Here is a 12,462-nt window from a genome sequence, read left to right as displayed (position 1 = left end):
ACGAGGTAATTTTTTTTTTCAAAATTTCAAAAAACGATGGGCTATAACCCATGTTTTTTTTTTTTTTTTTTTTTCAAATCCTCAAAAACGATGAAAAACGGCGTGCTATAGTATGCCGTATGGTATGGGCTATAGCCCATGTTCAAAAATGATGAAAAACGAGTTCTTTTTTTTTTCTTCAAAATTTCAAAAAACGATGGGCTATAACCCATGTTTTTTTTTTTTTTCCATTTTTTTCAAATCCTCAAAAATGATGAAAAACGGCGTGCTATAGTATGCCATACGGTATGGGCTATAGCCCATGTTCAAAAATGAAGAAAAACAAGTTTATTTTTATTTTTCAAAGTTTCAAAAAACGATGGGCTATAACCCATGTTTTTTGTTCTTTTTTTTCATATCCTCAAAACAGACGTCTAAAACACGTCTATTTTTAGACTTGTTTTAGACGTTTATAAACAGAACTGTCCATCTAAATTCTAAACGGATGGTTAAATATAAGTTCCCGATTGTACCTCACATGCCACTGTGGCACCGTAGATAAACCTGGGGTTTATAAGCAGAACATTCCGGGTTCAATTCTCCTGAAGAACATTTTCACTGTCCATCTAAATTCTAAACGGCTGGTTAAATATAAGTTCCCGATTGTACCTTACATGCCGATGTGGCTCAAAAGATAAATCTGAGGTTCATAATCCAAAGGTTACTGGTTCAAAACTAATACTCAGCCAATGCTGCAGTAATTTGAATTTTTCAAGGCTAGAATAGAAAATAAAAACTCAAAAGCACCAGGGGACATCTGCTGAATGCCCCAAGGTGCCTTGTGGGGCGGCAGTGGCTCAGGGGTAGAGTGCCTGGATGGTAACCGTAAGGTTGCCAGTTCAAACCCGGGCTCCCCCAGAGTTACTGTCGAAGTGTCCTTGAGCAAGACACTGAACCCCTAATTGCTCCCGATGTGCTAGTTGGTGCCTTGCATGGTTTCCGCTGCCATCGGTGGGTGAATGTAATGCACAATCTCTGTAAAGCACCTTGGATAAAGGCGCGTAGCGCCTTTATCCAAGGCGCTTTACAGAGATTGTGCATGCACCATTTACCATTTATGTTAAATTGGACATTTTCATGGTAAAAGGTTAGCTGGACAGGGTTCTTTCAGACATAAGCCCCAACCGTTACATCTCAGGAAACAGGGGGAGAGAGCACCGTCTCCCGATGGTCCTCCAGCACCTTGATGTCATGACATGGGACTTGAACCTGCCAACTGCCTGTAGCAGAGGCAACGGGTCAAGCGCTCCACACCATTACGCCAAGGCACCTTTGGGCATACAGCAGATGTCTCCTGGTGCTTTTGAGTTTTTATTTTTTATTCAAGCCTTGAAAAGTTCAAATTACTGCAGCATTGAGCTGTAGGAGGAACAGGACTTGAACATGGAATGTCTGTACTGAAAGCCTGATGATTAGACCATTGCACCATCAGTCAGACACTCTCAGGCAAAGTCTCCTGGTAATTTTGAAGTGATCTTTTGTTCGTTAGCCTTCAGTTAGTAAAGTTTAAATAACACAGAATCATATTAATCAGATGTTTCTTAGCGCTGTTGAGGTCTTCTTTTATATGATAGTGTAACAGCCGGGAATCGAACCCTGGTCTCCCACGTGGAAAGCCAACATCTTAACCACTACGACAATTAGAGTTTTGAGGTAATCAGGCTGAGGCTGTGAGCCACTGCTAGAATAGCAGTAAATGAAGCTCAATAACTAGCATTAAACTTTAGGAAGAGTGGGATTTGAAAATGAACTCTCTGTGCGGAATAACCCCTACTACACCATCACTCAGTAACATCTGCCTCTTTGTACTGTTGAAGCGATCTTTTGTATGTTAGCCTTCAGATAGTAAAGTTGAAAGAATCAAGAGTTGAACATAGAATCACGTTCATCAGAGTGTAACACGCAGGAATCGAACACAGGTCACCTGCACTGAAGGCCAACATCTTAACCACTAAGCCAAAGCAACTGCCTATGGCTCAGGGGAGATATGAGACTTTTGAGGTCATCAGGCTGAGGCTGTGAGCCACTGCTATACAATAAAAAAATTAAAAAAACGATGGGCTATAACCCATGTTTTTTTTTTTTTTTTTAATACTCAAAAATGATGAAAAACGGCGTGCTATAGTATGCCGTACGGTATGGGCTATAGCCCATGATCAAAAATGATGAAAAACGAGGTTAAAAAAAAATCAAAATTTCAAAAAACGATGGGCTATAACCCATGTTTTTTTCATTTTTTTTTCATTTTTTTCAAATCCTCAAAAATGATGAAAAACGGCGTGCTATAGTATGCCATACGGTATGGGCTATAGCCCATGTTCAAAAATGAAGAAAAACAAGGTTAATTTTTTTTTTCAAAATTTAAAAAAACGATGGGCTATAACCCATGTTTTTTTTTTTTCATTTTTTTCAAATCCTCAAAAATGATGAAAAACGGCGTGCTATAGTATGCCGTACGGTATGGGCTATAGCCCATGTTCAAAAATGATGAAAAACGAGGTAATTTTTTTTTTCAAAATTTCAAAAAACGATGGGCTATAACCCATGTTTTTTTTTTGTTTTTTGTTTTTCAAATCCTCAAAAACGATGAAAAACGGCGTGCTATAGTATGCCGTATGGTATGGGCTATAGCCCATGTTCAAAAATGATGAAAAACGAGTTCTTTTTTTTTTCTTCAAAATTTCAAAAAACGATGGGCTATAACCCATGTTTTTTTTTTTTTTTCATTTTTTTTCAAATCCTCAAAAATGATGAAAAACGGCGTGCTATAGTATGCCATACGGTATGGGCTATAGCCCATGTTCAAAAATGAAGAAAAACAAGTTTATTTTTATTTTTCAAAGTTTCAAAAAACGATGGGCTATAACCCATGTTTTTTGTTCTTTTTTTTCATATCCTCAAAACAGACGTCTAAAACACGTCTATTTTTAGACTTGTTTTAGACGTTTATAAACAGAACTGTCCATCTAAATTCTAAACGGATGGTTAAATATAAGTTCCCGATTGTACCTCACATTCCACTGTGGCACCGTAGATAAACCTGGGGTTTATAAGCAGAACATTCCGGGTTCAATTCTCCTGAAGAACATTTTCACTGTCCATCTAAATTCTAAACGGCTGGTTAAATATAAGTTCCCGATTGTACCTTACATGCCGATGTGGCTCAAAAGATAAATCTGAGGTTCATAATCCAAAGGTTACTGGTTCAAAACTAATACTCAGCCAATGCTGCAGTAATTTGAATTTTTCAAGGCTAGAATAGAAAATAAAAACTCAAAAGCACCAGGGGACATCTGCTGAATGCCCCAAGGTGCCTTGTGGGGCGGCAGTGGCTCAGGGGTAGAGTGCCTGGATGGTAACCGTAAGGTTGCCAGTTCAAACCCGGGCTCCCCCAGAGTTACTGTCGAAGTGTCCTTGAGCAAGACACTGAACCCCTAATTGCTCCCGATGTGCTAGTTGGTGCCTTGCATGGTTTCCGCTGCCATCGGTGGGTGAATGTAATGCACAATCTCTGTAAAGCACCTTGGATAAAGGCGCGTAGCGCCTTTATCCAAGGTGCTTTACAGAGATTGTGCATGCACCATTTACCATTTATGTTAAATTGGACATTTTCATGGTAAAAGGTTAGCTGGACAGGGTTCTTTCAGACATAAGCCCCAACCGTTACATCTCAGGAAACAGGGGGAGAGAGCACCGTCTCCCGATGGTCCTCCAGCACCTTGATGTCATGACATGGGACTTGAACCTGCCAACTGCCTGTAGCAGAGGCAACGGGTCAAGCGCTCCACACCATTACGCCAAGGCACCTTTGGGCATACAGCAGATGTCTCCTGGTGCTTTTGAGTTTTTATTTTTTATTCAAGCCTTGAAAAGTTCAAATTACTGCAGCATTGAGCTGTAGGAGGAACAGGACTTGAACATGGAATGTCTGTACTGAAAGCCTGATGATTAGACCATTGCACCATCAGTCAGACACTCTCAGGCAAAGTCTCCTGGTAATTTTGAAGTGATCTTTTGTTCGTTAGCCTTCAGTTAGTAAAGTTTAAATAACACAGAATCATATTAATCAGATGTTTCTTAGCGCTGTTGAGGTCTTCTTTTATATGATAGTGTAACAGCCGGGAATCGAACCCTGGTCTCCCACGTGGAAAGCCAACATCTTAACCACTACGACAATTAGAGTTTTGAGGTAATCAGGCTGAGGCTGTGAGCCACTGCTAGAATAGCAGTAAATGAAGCTCAATAACTAGCATTAAACTTTAGGAAGAGTGGGATTTGAAAATGAACTCTCTGTGCGGAATAACCCCTACTACACCATCACTCAGTAACATCTGCCTCTTTGTACTGTTGAAGCGATCTTTTGTATGTTAGCCTTCAGATAGTAAAGTTGAAAGAATCAAGAGTTGAACATAGAATCACGTTCATCAGAGTGTAACACGCAGGAATCGAACACAGGTCACCTGCACTGAAGGCCAACATCTTAACCACTAAGCCAAAGCAACTGCCTATGGCTCAGGGGAGATATGAGACTTTTGAGGTCATCAGGCTGAGGCTGTGAGCCACTGCTATACAATAAAAAAATTAAAAAAACGATGGGCTATAACCCATGTTTTTTTTTTTTTTTAATACTCAAAAATGATGAAAAACGGCGTGCTATAGTATGCCGTACGGTATGGGCTATAGCCCATGATCAAAAATGATGAAAAACGAGGTTAAAAAAAAAATCAAAATTTCAAAAAACGATGGGCTATAACCCATGTTTTTTTGTTTTTTTTTCATTTTTTTCAAATCCTCAAAAATGATGAAAAACGGCGTGCTATAGTATGCCATACGGTATGGGCTATAGCCCATGTTCAAAAATGAAGAAAAACAAGGTTAATTTTTTTTTTCAAAATTTAAAAAAACGATGGGCTATAACCCATGTTTTTTTTTTTTCATTTTTTTCAAATCCTCAAAAATGATGAAAAACGGCGTGCTATAGTATGCCGTACGGTATGGGCTATAGCCCATGTTCAAAAATGATGAAAAACGAGGTAATTTTTTTTTTCAAAATTTCAAAAAACGATGGGCTATAACCCATGTTTTTTTTTTGTTTTTTGTTTTTCAAATCCTCAAAAACGATGAAAAACGGCGTGCTATAGTATGCCGTATGGTATGGGCTATAGCCCATGTTCAAAAATGATGAAAAACGAGTTCTTTTTTTTTTCTTCAAAATTTCAAAAAACGATGGGCTATAACCCATGTTTCTTTTTTTTTTTCTTTTTTTTTCAAATCCTCAAAAATGATGAAAAACGGCGTGCTATAGTATGCCATACGGTATGGGCTATAGCCCATGTTCAAAAATGAAGAAAAACAAGTTTATTTTTTATTTTTCAAAGTTTCAAAAAACGATGGGCTATAACCCATGTTTTTTGTTCTTTTTTTTCATATCCTCAAAACAGACGTCTAAAACACGTCTATTTTTAGACTTGTTTTAGACGTTTATAAACAGAACTGTCCATCTAAATTCTAAACGGATGGTTAAATATAAGTTCCCGATTGTACCTCACATGCCACTGTGGCACCGTAGATAAACCTGGGGTTTATAAGCAGAACATTCCGGGTTCAATTCTCCTGAAGAACATTTTCACTGTCCATCTAAATTCTAAACGGCTGGTTAAATATAAGTTCCCGATTGTACCTTACATGCCGATGTGGCTCAAAAGATAAATCTGAGGTTCATAATCCAAAGGTTACTGGTTCAAAACTAATACTCAGCCAATGCTGCAGTAATTTGAATTTTTCAAGGCTAGAATAGAAAATAAAAACTCAAAAGCACCAGGGGACATCTGCTGAATGCCCCAAGGTGCCTTGTGGGGCGGCAGTGGCTCAGGGGTAGAGTGCCTGGATGGTAACCGTAAGGTTGCCAGTTCAAACCCGGGCTCCCCCAGAGTTACTGTCGAAGTGTCCTTGAGCAAGACACTGAACCCCTAATTGCTCCCGATGTGCTAGTTGGTGCCTTGCATGGTTTCCGCTGCCATCGGTGGGTGAATGTAATGCACAATCTCTGTAAAGCACCTTGGATAAAGGCGCGTAGCGCCTTTATCCAAGGTGCTTTACAGAGATTGTGCATGCACCATTTACCATTTATGTTAAATTGGACATTTTCATGGTAAAAGGTTAGCTGGACAGGGTTCTTTCAGACATAAGCCCCAACCGTTACATCTCAGGAAACAGGGGGAGAGAGCACCGTCTCCCGATGGTCCTCCAGCACCTTGATGTCATGACATGGGACTTGAACCTGCCAACTGCCTGTAGCAGAGGCAACGGGTCAAGCGCTCCACACCATTACGCCAAGGCACCTTTGGGCATACAGCAGATGTCTCCTGGTGCTTTTGAGTTTTTATTTTTTATTCAAGCCTTGAAAAGTTCAAATTACTGCAGCATTGAGCTGTAGGAGGAACAGGACTTGAACATGGAATGTCTGTACTGAAAGCCTGATGATTAGACCATTGCACCATCAGTCAGACACTCTCAGGCAAAGTCTCCTGGTAATTTTGAAGTGATCTTTTGTTCGTTAGCCTTCAGTTAGTAAAGTTTAAATAACACAGAATCATATTAATCAGATGTTTCTTAGCGCTGTTGAGGTCTTCTTTTATATGATAGTGTAACAGCCGGGAATCGAACCCTGGTCTCCCACGTGGAAAGCCAACATCTTAACCACTACGACAATTAGAGTTTTGAGGTAATCAGGCTGAGGCTGTGAGCCACTGCTAGAATAGCAGTAAATGAAGCTCAATAACTAGCATTAAACTTTAGGAAGAGTGGGATTTGAAAATGAACTCTCTGTGCGGAATAACCCCTACTACACCATCACTCAGTAACATCTGCCTCTTTGTACTGTTGAAGCGATCTTTTGTATGTTAGCCTTCAGATAGTAAAGTTGAAAGAATCAAGAGTTGAACATAGAATCACGTTCATCAGAGTGTAACACGCAGGAATCGAACACAGGTCACCTGCACTGAAGGCCAACATCTTAACCACTAAGCCAAAGCAACTGCCTATGGCTCAGGGGAGATATGAGACTTTTGAGGTCATCAGGCTGAGGCTGTGAGCCACTGCTATACAATAAAAAAATTAAAAAAACGATGGGCTATAACCCATGTTTTTTTTTTTTGTTTAATACTCAAAAATGATGAAAAACGGCGTGCTATAGTATGCCGTACGGTATGGGCTATAGCCCATGATCAAAAATGATGAAAAACGAGGTTAAAAAAAAAATCAAAATTTCAAAAAACGATGGGCTATAACCCATGTTTTTTTTTTTTTTTTCATTTTTTTCAAATCCTCAAAAATGATGAAAAACGGCGTGCTATAGTATGCCATACGGTATGGGCTATAGCCCATGTTCAAAAATGAAGAAAAACAAGGTTAATTTTTTTTTTCAAAATTTAAAAAAACGATGGGCTATAACCCATGTTTTTTTTTTTTCATTTTTTTCAAATCCTCAAAAATGATGAAAAACGGCGTGCTATAGTATGCCGTACGGTATGGGCTATAGCCCATGTTCAAAAATGATGAAAAACGAGGTAATTTTTTTTTTCAAAATTTCAAAAAACGATGGGCTATAACCCATGTTTTTTTTTTGTTTTTTTTTTTCAAATCCTCAAAAACGATGAAAAACGGCGTGCTATAGTATGCCGTATGGTATGGGCTATAGCCCATGTTCAAAAATGATGAAAAACGAGTTCTTTTTTTTTTCTTCAAAATTTCAAAAAACGATGGGCTATAACCCATGTTTTTTTTTTTTTTTCATTTTTTTTCAAATCCTCAAAAATGATGAAAAACGGCGTGCTATAGTATGCCATACGGTATGGGCTATAGCCCATGTTCAAAAATGAAGAAAAACAAGTTTATTTTTATTTTTCAAAGTTTCAAAAAACGATGGGCTATAACCCATGTTTTTTGTTCTTTTTTTTCATATCCTCAAAACAGACGTCTAAAACACGTCTATTTTTAGACTTGTTTTAGACGTTTATAAACAGAACTGTCCATCTAAATTCTAAACGGATGGTTAAATATAAGTTCCCGATTGTACCTCACATGCCACTGTGGCACCGTAGATAAACCTGGGGTTTATAAGCAGAACATTCCGGGTTCAATTCTCCTGAAGAACATTTTCACTGTCCATCTAAATTCTAAACGGCTGGTTAAATATAAGTTCCCGATTGTACCTTACATGCCGATGTGGCTCAAAAGATAAATCTGAGGTTCATAATCCAAAGGTTACTGGTTCAAAACTAATACTCAGCCAATGCTGCAGTAATTTGAATTTTTCAAGGCTAGAATAGAAAATAAAAACTCAAAAGCACCAGGGGACATCTGCTGAATGCCCCAAGGTGCCTTGTGGGGCGGCAGTGGCTCAGGGGTAGAGTGCCTGGATGGTAACCGTAAGGTTGCCAGTTCAAACCCGGGCTCCCCCAGAGTTACTGTCGAAGTGTCCTTGAGCAAGACACTGAACCCCTAATTGCTCCCGATGTGCTAGTTGGTGCCTTGCATGGTTTCCGCTGCCATCGGTGGGTGAATGTAATGCACAATCTCTGTAAAGCACCTTGGATAAAGGCGCGTAGCGCCTTTATCCAAGGTGCTTTACAGAGATTGTGCATGCACCATTTACCATTTATGTTAAATTGGACATTTTCATGGTAAAAGGTTAGCTGGACAGGGTTCTTTCAGACATAAGCCCCAACCGTTACATCTCAGGAAACAGGGGGAGAGAGCACCGTCTCCCGATGGTCCTCCAGCACCTTGATGTCATGACATGGGACTTGAACCTGCCAACTGCCTGTAGCAGAGGCAACGGGTCAAGCGCTCCACACCATTACGCCAAGGCACCTTTGGGCATACAGCAGATGTCTCCTGGTGCTTTTGAGTTTTTATTTTTTATTCAAGCCTTGAAAAGTTCAAATTACTGCAGCATTGAGCTGTAGGAGGAACAGGACTTGAACATGGAATGTCTGTACTGAAAGCCTGATGATTAGACCATTGCACCATCAGTCAGACACTCTCAGGCAAAGTCTCCTGGTAATTTTGAAGTGATCTTTTGTTCGTTAGCCTTCAGTTAGTAAAGTTTAAATAACACAGAATCATATTAATCAGATGTTTCTTAGCGCTGTTGAGGTCTTCTTTTATATGATAGTGTAACAGCCGGGAATCGAACCCTGGTCTCCCACGTGGAAAGCCAACATCTTAACCACTACGACAATTAGAGTTTTGAGGTAATCAGGCTGAGGCTGTGAGCCACTGCTAGAATAGCAGTAAATGAAGCTCAATAACTAGCATTAAACTTTAGGAAGAGTGGGATTTGAAAATGAACTCTCTGTGCGGAATAACCCCTACTACACCATCACTCAGTAACATCTGCCTCTTTGTACTGTTGAAGCGATCTTTTGTATGTTAGCCTTCAGATAGTAAAGTTGAAAGAATCAAGAGTTGAACATAGAATCACGTTCATCAGAGTGTAACACGCAGGAATCGAACACAGGTCACCTGCACTGAAGGCCAACATCTTAACCACTAAGCCAAAGCAACTGCCTATGGCTCAGGGGAGATATGAGACTTTTGAGGTCATCAGGCTGAGGCTGTGAGCCACTGCTATACAATAAAAAAATTAAAAAAACGATGGGCTATAACCCATGTTTTTTTTTTTTTTTAATACTCAAAAATGATGAAAAACGGCGTGCTATAGTATGCCGTACGGTATGGGCTATAGCCCATGATCAAAAATGATGAAAAACGAGGTTAAAAAAAAAAATCAAAATTTCAAAAAACGATGGGCTATAACCCATGTTTTTTTTTTTTTTTTCATTTTTTTCAAATCCTCAAAAATGATGAAAAACGGCGTGCTATAGTATGCCATACGGTATGGGCTATAGCCCATGTTCAAAAATGAAGAAAAACAAGGTTAATTTTTTTTTTCAAAATTTAAAAAAACGATGGGCTATAACCCATGTTTTTTTTTTTTTTTTTTTTTCAAATCCTCAAAAATGATGAAAAACGGCGTGCTATAGTATGCCGTACGGTATGGGCTATAGCCCATGTTCAAAAATGATGAAAAACGAGGTAATTTTTTTTTTCAAAATTTCAAAAAACGATGGGCTATAACCCATGTTTTTTTTTTTTTTTTTTTTTTCAAATCCTCAAAAACGATGAAAAACGGCGTGCTATAGTATGCCGTATGGTATGGGCTATAGCCCATGTTCAAAAATGATGAAAAACGAGTTCTTTTTTTTTTCTTCAAAATTTCAAAAAACGATGGGCTATAACCCATGTTTTTTTTTTTTTTCCATTTTTTTCAAATCCTCAAAAATGATGAAAAACGGCGTGCTATAGTATGCCATACGGTATGGGCTATAGCCCATGTTCAAAAATGAAGAAAAACAAGTTTATTTTTATTTTTCAAAGTTTCAAAAAACGATGGGCTATAACCCATGTTTTTTGTTCTTTTTTTTCATATCCTCAAAACAGACGTCTAAAACACGTCTATTTTTAGACTTGTTTTAGACGTTTATAAACAGAACTGTCCATCTAAATTCTAAACGGATGGTTAAATATAAGTTCCCGATTGTACCTCACATGCCACTGTGGCACCGTAGATAAACCTGGGGTTTATAAGCAGAACATTCCGGGTTCAATTCTCCTGAAGAACATTTTCACTGTCCATCTAAATTCTAAACGGCTGGTTAAATATAAGTTCCCGATTGTACCTTACATGCTGATGTGGCTCAAAAGATAAATCTGAGGTTCATAATCCAAAGGTTACTGGTTCAAAACTAATACTCAGCCAATGCTGCAGTAATTTGAATTTTTCAAGGCTAGAATAGAAAATAAAAACTCAAAAGATTGGAGGGTGCCAAGTACTATGGAGGAGGAGGGGTGTTTGTTCCTTTTATGTTGAATTTTCCATTGTATTATGTTGTCTTAGTAAATGAAATGTGTGAAATGTAGTTGATTGTATATTCCTCTAAAAGATAGTAGTGTGAAAGATTACTCGTAGGCTTTAGTTAGCCGTGTGGTGAGTTAATGATCACTTACTGATTAGAGGATGGTTTGCCCCACCTGTTCAGTCTCACTTGAGGCTAGTAAGAGATGTATTAACTGAAGGCTCACAGCCTCAGCCTGATAACCTCAAAAGTCTCATATCTCCCCTGAGCCATAGGCAGTTGCTTTGGCTTAGTGGTTAAGATGTTGGCCTTCAGTGCAGGGGACCTGTGTTCGATTCCTGGGTGTTACACTCTGATGAACGTGAGTCTATGTTCAACTCTTGATTCTTTCAACTTTACTATCTGAAGGCTAACATACAAAAGATCGCTTCAACAGTACAAAGAGGCAGATGTTACTGAGTGATGTTGTAGTAGGGGCTATTCAGCACAGAGAGTTCATGTTCAAATCCCACTCTTCCTAAAGTTTAATGCTAGTTATTGAGCTTCATTTACTGCTATTCTAGCAGTGGCTCACAGCCTCAGCCTGACTACCTCAAAACTCTAATTGTCGTAGTGGTTAAGATGTTGGCTTTCCACGTGGGAGACCAGGGTTCGATTCCCGGCTATTACACTATCATACAAAAGAAGACCTCAACAACAGCGCTAAGAAACATCTGATTAATATGAGTCTGTGTTATTTAAACTTTACTGAAGGCTAACGCACAAAAGATCACTTCAAAATTACCAGGAGACTTTGCCTGAGAGTGTCTGACTGATGGTGCAGTGGTCTAATCATCAGGCTTTCAGTACAGACATTCCATGTTCAAGTCCTGTTCCTCCTACAGCTCAATGCCGCAGTAATTTGAACTTTTCAAGGCTTGAATAAAAAATAAAAACTCAAAAGCACCAGGAGACATCTGCTGAATGCCCCAAGGTGCCTTGTGGGGCGGCAGTGGCTCAGGGGTAGAGTGCCTGGATGGTAACCGTAAGGTTGCCAGTTCAAACCCGGGCTCCCCCAGAGTTACTGTCAAAGTGTCCTTGAGCAAGACACTGAACCCCTAATTGCTCCCGATGTGCTAGTTGGTGCCTTGCATGGTTTCCGCTGCCATCGGTGTATGAATGGGTGAATGTAATGCACAATCTCTGTAAAGCACCTTGGATAAAGGCGCGTAGCGCCTTTATCCAAGGTGCTTTACAGAGATTGTGCATGCACCATTCACCATTTATGTTAAATTGGACATTTTCATGGTAAAAGGTTAGCTGGACAGGGTTCTTTCAGACATAAGCCCCAACCATTACATCTCAGGAAACAGGGGGAGAGAGCACCGTCTCCCAATGGTCCTCCAGCACCTTGATGTCATGACATGGGACTTGAACCTGCCAACTGTCTGTAGCAGAGGCAACGGGTCAAGCGCTCCACACCATTGAGCCAAGGCACCTTTGGGCAATCAGTAGATGTCTC

Source organism: Protomyctophum parallelum, assembly GCF_964188405.1.
Source record: "Protomyctophum parallelum genome assembly, chromosome: 18".
NCBI classification, from domain to species: domain Eukaryota; kingdom Metazoa; phylum Chordata; class Actinopteri; order Myctophiformes; family Myctophidae; genus Protomyctophum; species Protomyctophum parallelum.
Note: the sequence above shows the minus strand (reverse complement) of the source record.